The sequence below is a fragment of the Hoplias malabaricus genome, chromosome 4 (genome assembly GCF_029633855.1).
Source record: "Hoplias malabaricus isolate fHopMal1 chromosome 4, fHopMal1.hap1, whole genome shotgun sequence".
In the NCBI taxonomy this organism is placed as follows: Eukaryota; Metazoa; Chordata; class Actinopteri; order Characiformes; family Erythrinidae; genus Hoplias; species Hoplias malabaricus.
In genome coordinates, this window is record NC_089803.1 from 33,045,998 (window position 1) to 33,051,997 (window position 6,000).

The following is a 6,000-nucleotide window of genomic DNA, read 5'->3' on the forward strand; positions in this document are numbered from 1 at the left end:
ACACGAAAAAGACCAATTAAAAAGTCTGCTATTTTGGCATAATGAGTAGGAGGTACAAGTAGTCTTTGTGATTCACTTTGGACCAGTACCAGAGCCAGACAATATATGGAATGTGTATACATGGAAATAGAGAGAGCCAATCAATGCAACAGGCAGAATCCTGAAAGTGAGGCCAGTTTAACACGCTCTGTTAATTTATGGGTGGAGAATCTGTGGCTGAGACTAGTAGACCCCTAACAGCCTTTTTATCTGACAAATGGAAATTAATTCAGATATTTTACATTAATATAAGTAAATAAATAATTTGATAATGAACGCGTGTTGAGCCGTTACTAATCTATGAGAGGTGAAAATGAATAGATGCATTGTACCATTGGGCTTTGAACATGTAAAAGTCCTCATGATCAAGCATTCTGCCTACATTTATTTTTGCTTGCCACATAAGGTTATAAAGTATTTTAGACTGATTAACAACTATTCATTCATTCATTCATTCATTATCTGTAACTGCTTATCCAGTTCAGGGTCACGGTGTGTCCAGAGCCTACCTGGAATCATTGGGCGCAAGGCAGGAACACACCCTGGAGGGGGCAACTATTCATATATTATATTTTATTATAAAACAAACTAAATATATAATGTGCATTTATATTTATGATATTCTGAATAATCCTGGATAATTTTCTTCTCTTTCCAGATTTGTCTGGTGCTGTCTGAGACCATGCTCACTCTGTTCCTGACCTAGATTCTCATGTGCCACAAAACCGAATCCTCGTGAGTTTTGGGCCAGAACCAAGAGACAGGCAACTTCAGGCTTTTGATTTCTCCCTCACTCCCTCACTTGCTCTTTCTTTCTATCTACTTCAGATAACTAACAGAACAACCCTCTCTCCAACATTGCACCGTCAGAAGAATTCAGTTAAAAAGCCTATTGAACAGAAGGCAACCCAGTTATCTCTCATCCAAAATCTCATTTCCTCAAACCACTGATGAGGGCAGTTGGCGAGGGAGCAGATAATGGGACTTGTCAATATGTGTGTCATGAAACTGATTAATGCAGCAAGTCTAAGCCTTCACTTTGTTGTAAGTCTGTTTTCAAATACAAATTTACAAAGGTTTAAGGGAAGCAACCTGACATTCAATTACACAGCTGAGGCTTGTGAATCTGTCCCATGCATGGACTAAACTGAAAGTGTGTGTCTCACACATATCCAAAAATATGTTTTTTAAAATAGTTATGAACACATTTCCATTTTAGGCAAAGGTATAAAGATAAAGATAGTATTTTTCCACATACTTACCAAACCAAGCTTGGAAACAAACTCTAGGCATAATTATGTATGAAGAGAACATTGCTCACTCTTATCTTCCAGCTACTTTTCTGTCTGGCATTTAGCCATTAGAAGCTACCACAGATGGAAAGTTACCTCAAAGGAAAAACTGGGTCAGAGAAAGAAAGCAGACTTAATTGCTTATTAGGTAGCGTGGTCAATAGTCATAATGAGACGAGTTATGCTACTTCTAAATTAATAGGAACATTTTCATGTAAAGTTTTTAATTTAGTTGCACATTTGTTTTAAAATAGATTTTTTTTCAGTCTTGTTAATATGAATAGCCTATTTTTGATGGGTAATATGAGAAAGCTGTGCTCCACTTTAAGGCATACAGATCAATCCTTTTGACAGTGAACAGCTTTTTTTCTGTTTTTATTTTTTTTTCCAACACACTGCGCGGTTGTGGTGCTGACTCATTATTTGTCGTTTTAGTCTTGAATCAATGTTAGTTCAAATCCATGTGTAAAACTGACAGGTTTTTGTTTCAAGATCACATATCTGCAACACAGGCCAAAAGTGTTATCACTCTCCTTTAATCCTCTATTTAAAAGAATGTTTGTACAATGTTCTACATGCATGATTCTATCATTGCAATTTAAACTAACAGTGTTTGATTTTTGATTGATTCTTTGATTGATTGATTGATTGAATGAAATGAAATACACTGCAAGACAAATTTGCTTAGTCAATATAGTTCACTGCAGTTGTGATAGGAGCCAGATATCTGCAGAGATTAATGCCTCCAATGTTATCCTCACTTGAAAACATTACATTTAATGGCTATGGTCACATTATCTAATTTCCATCACGTTGTATGTAAAATAAGTTTTGGTATAATATATATTTTTATAGATGCACAAAATTGCTGAAACTTACCTTATTCCATGGTAAGTTTCTATAAGATTCATATGACATAGATTCTTGACTTCAGCAAGGCAGACTCAGCATATGACAGTGGTCCTGTGTTGCTGGAGTCCAGCTGAGTTCGCAGAATTACTTATCAGGATTCAATTTTTTATTGTAATTAAACCAACAGAGGGTTGTTCAGTATAATGAAACACTGTTCAAGCTACACTTCCTGTGCAGTGAAATAGCCAAAAACACAAAGGCTAAAGCTAAGACTAATATACATAAACCTTAAATGCAGAATACAAAATATGTGCAAAGCAGTGGCGGATGCTGGTCTTTCAAGGAGGGGAAGCTCAATTTCGGCCTACATCATAAAATGTGTCGGTTTATTTATACATAAATTCTACCCTCCGTTCCTTTTCAAGAAAATGATCTGTGACCCTGTCGTACCAACAAGGCGTATTTTCCAGGGACTTGACTAGTGTCCTCTCAATGGCCAGCAGAGCTAGGCTGCTTAAACGGCCTTGGCCCATGTGAAGTGTGTCCGCCTGTGAGTGCTTTGTGACGGTGGAGGGGCTCAGCCGCACCCACTGGACAGAAACTGCGATAGAAGTCAGAAAGAGTGATAGAAGTCAGTCTCCAAACACAAGCAGCTACAAAAAAACCCACCAGAAATAGAAGCTCGACTTGTCGCTAGTCATTTTTAACAAAGAAAATGCCACTAAGAGGATTAAGAAAGTCTCCGGTTCAACTCAGAACAGAATGAAAATGTAATGTTCCCACGGATCTTTACACCAAAGGATCGCTGATTCGCTCATTTCGCTGTCAATCTAAAAGGGATTCAGCCTCAGACAGATCATCCAATCATCATGCAGAAGATGAGCGTTCGGGCCAGCCGAGGCCAGCCCACTGCCCCGTAGACCCCCAGAGACGCTGAGCGTCCTATGGGCAGAACAAAGCCCAGCATTTATCCAATGACTCGTCTCGTTTCGCTGCACTTCGCTGCTTCGCTTTTGAACTCTGAGGACGCTCAGCGTCCACAATGTTTAAAACACCGTGAAGGGAATGATTGAGAGGAAAGCCGCGTTTTTACCAGTGATAAGAAGCTGAATCTGAACAAAAGTTGAGCGTGTTGTAGTGCATATTTATTCAATGACATGTACACTCAAGAGTATATATTTGATCACTTATTTTTTGACATTTTAGGGGAAGCTGAGCTTCCCTTGCAGTCTTAGAGCAATCGCCTCTGGTGCAAAGTCAGCAGATAGAAGTTAAAGTGCAAACTATAGTTTAAAACATAGATATGTAGTCTGAGCGATAGTAGCTTTGGTAGTGTATAGTATGTAGAAGTGATGAGGTCAGGTGTAGAGACATAGTACTTGGACAATGTAAGAGTGCAAGTATACAAGAAGTATACCATTATAATGGAAAGTATACACTTCAAATATTCTGGTATAGAAAGTTCCAATTAAGAAAAATCATGCTCACACTACACATTTCAAACTTCTCTTATTACTAGCTTCACTTTTATACCTTCTCTATATACCTAAATCGAGAACAGTCTCATCTTATCCATCTTGCAGCAATTATCCCCTTTCATCCTGCTTCTCCCAAAGGCAAATGTTCATTGAGACATTAGGGCAGGCAGTAAACACATTTCTCAGAACACCACTTAGCCCACGGAGCTGTGCTGATATAAGACTTATGGGTTTTGATTATGACATCACTAAGCTAAAGATGGCAGTTTTCCTTCTGTTCCCAAAGGATACTGACATGTTACATAACAGGGCTTCAATGGGCATCCACTCCCCTTCATCAGCTCCAGATGTGACTGAACACCTTACATGTGGATCCAGTAAAACACAAACATGCCATGATAATGGTTGCAAGATTTTTCCCTTACCAGTGTGCCTTAGGGCAGGGGCTCATCCTTCTCACAGGAAAGTGATCATGACAGTGCTATAACCACCCTTTTCAGGTATGGCACCAGTTCAGTGCATTAAAAACACTCACAAACTTGTGTAGAATACATGGCTAAAGTTGTCATCCCTCTACCACATTGACCATTTTTTGACATGGGGCCCTTCACCATGGCTTCATCAGCTCTGTTTGTACTAAAGAATCAACCCAGTGCTATCAATGGTTGGATTTCCTTTTTGAACACGTTGAGCCCAGTGTGCCTGGGGAACAGGGTACAAGGCCTGTGAGAGTGGACTTTCAAACATTTCTCTTGTTCCTGAAATACTAAACAGAAATCTGAATGGTTATCATTGTTATACAAACCCCATTTGCAGAAAAGATGGGATTTTTCCATAAACTCTAATACAAATCAGTATTGATGATTTTCATAATTCTCTTGTACCTTTAATTAACTCACAAAAGCACAAAGAATATATTTCCGATGTTGTCCCTGACCAACTCAATGGAATTTTGTAAATATAAAAAGATATAGAATTTAATGCTTGCAACACACACCCACACTACAAAAAGGTTGGGACAGAGGGATGTTTACCACTGTGTTACATCACCTTTATTTATTTATTTATTTATTTATTTAATTTAACTGAATTTTACCGTTTTTTCCTTGATATAAGACTTCAACAGCTCAACAATTCGTAACTGCCATTGTCTGATTCTCCTCTGCGTGATGTATCCTAGGAGACAGATCTGTACCACAGGCAGATCAGCCAAACATACACATTCTGTGTCTATGAAGCCACACTTGTAGCAGTTGCAGGCATGGTCTTGCAGAAATAACCATGGGCTTCCCTGTAAAAGACATCACCTTGATGGCAGCATATGTCTCTTTAATATCCCAATATAAGCCTCAGCATCAATGGTAATTTGATATATATACAAGGCACCCACACCTTGGTCACTGATGCAACCACTACACCAGTGTTTCTCAGACTGTGGTATGTGTACCACTGATGGTAGGCAAAACAGCCTGAGGTTGTATACTAAATGACATCTAAACATTTACTACACTTACTGAAAAAGGAATGATTGAATAATTAAAAATCAAAATTTTTCATGTGTATAATTACACAATCCCTTTCTTTCAAAGTTTCCACAATTTTGAATCATTTGTGTTTTGTCTTAAAAATAGCAACCTAAGTTTCTGAATTTGTGCTTTTAAACCAATTTTAATTGTGAAAATAAGGTATGTTATGGATTGATCTGATTTTGCATCAACAATAATGAGTGCCTTGTAACTAACACAGAATGGGGAAAAAGCTTATATCACACTCTTCTGGACAAACCTTTTACAATTACTGTAACATCTCCAGAAGGAAGCAATAAAGGAACACGAGTCAACCAGGACATTTTACCAGTTAATGTTACATTTAACATTTCGCTGAAAAATGAACTTGCACAAACAAGTACTCAGCAAAATAAGAGGAGTATGACTCTGTTCTGTTTTATGGATAGTCAGACAGAGCCCCTAGTAGTGTCTGTGAAAGACTGTAGGATAGTGCCCTAACACTAAGTGAAAGTGGGATTGAGACAGAGCCGCTAGTGCCTGAGCTTTCGCAGCTGGGTGAGAATATGTTCAGGAGACTGAGAGCAGTAGAGGGATTCTACCCATTGTCACACGTTTATGTGGCTTTGCTGTTGTTGTGCTGTATATTGATGAATGCCCTCTATTGTGAAAAAAAAAAACACTACATTTAAACACTTTCCCAAGGTCGTGACTAAAGGTAACGTGTGTTCCTGTGATCCAATCCCAGGCCGCGGAGTGTGTGACGTGCTCGCGGTGTTGTGGCCAATGGCGGTTGGAGTTGGGGGAGCTCAGAGCGGAGCGCGAACAGTTTGA